At 53.3% G+C, this 1,121-nt stretch overlaps 1 pseudogene; it reads left to right on the top strand.

The window, feature by feature from the left end:
• The first annotated feature begins 201 nt into the window (after positions 1-201).
• LOC109377680 (motile sperm domain-containing protein 3 pseudogene) overlaps positions 202-1,121 on the top strand; it is an 8,014-nt pseudogene continuing 7,094 nt past the window's right edge.

Here is a 1,121-nt window from a genome sequence, read left to right as displayed (position 1 = left end):
GGTTTGGGGCCCCTGGGTCTGGTCTGTGGGAGCCTTATCTAGTGGGGTTCCAAGGTGGTGATGGCAACAGCGTCATTAGTCCAGGCCTTTCCCCATGATCTCATCTCTTCCTTTTCACCCCTCTTGTTCCCCAGCTCTAGACTCCAGGCCGTTCCCCCCACCCCATCTCTGCCATTGGATGTCCTACCACCCAGAGCCTGCATGCGCCATGAGGTGTCCCAGGACCAGGAGCTGGTGAGTCTGGGAGCTCCTGGGCAGGGTTCCTGGGGTTCCCCTCCTCCCTTGGGACATGTTGTTCCAGTCCTTGTCTTTCCCCCAGATCTAGTATTCAGGGTGGACCAACAGAGTAGACCCCTCTATAGAGCTGCTGACCCTCTATAACCCCATGGGAGGTGAGCTTCGCTTCCAAGTTCTGTGCATAGCACCTGCCACATACTCGTATACAGTGTTGACGCAGAAGGATATGTAAAACCTCAGTCTGCATTGACATTATGATTTGTCATGTGGCCCCCATTCCCAGCCACCATGATGTCCAGGATCAATTCCACATTAAGCTGTCTGAAGAGGGAGCTGAGGGCCGAGTCGGGGGGCGGGGGGAGGGGAACAAGGACATCACCTCAATTCTGAGGGCCGCAGCATAACTCTTGAACTTCAGGGACAGCCCCACCCAATGCCCCATCCAGGGCCTCCTTCCTGGATAGCGCTACCCACAGCCAGACATCTCCTGGAAGAATCCCACCTGCAACTGGTCACCAGCTCCTTCTTCCTCTTCTTGCTGGTGGGCATAGTCTTGGTGGCCTTCTTGCCGCTCCTGCTCCAGAACGAACTCAGCAGCCAGCTGCCCCAAATCCTACATGTTTCCTTGGGACAAAAGTTGGTGGCAGCCTACATCTTGGGCGTCCTCACCATGGTCTTTTCTAGACCTGAGTCCCCTGCTCAACCTCCACCGCGTCCCCATAAGGGATGTGGACATGAGACAGCCACTGTGATGCTCAGATCTTGCCTTGTTTCCTATGCTCTTCTTCTTGCCCACTCCCCCCTGACAAAAATACCCAGGGACTTGTATTTCTTTTCCAAGTTGAATAAAATAAATTTATAAAATTAAACTGAAAAAAAAATTT

The sequence above is a fragment of the Hipposideros armiger genome, unplaced genomic scaffold (genome assembly GCF_001890085.2).
Source record: "Hipposideros armiger isolate ML-2016 unplaced genomic scaffold, ASM189008v1 scaffold_1500, whole genome shotgun sequence".
Taxonomy (NCBI): domain Eukaryota; kingdom Metazoa; phylum Chordata; class Mammalia; order Chiroptera; family Hipposideridae; genus Hipposideros; species Hipposideros armiger.
The sequence above is the reverse complement of the archived record's forward strand: the minus strand, read 5'-3'. Positions and strand labels throughout refer to the sequence as shown.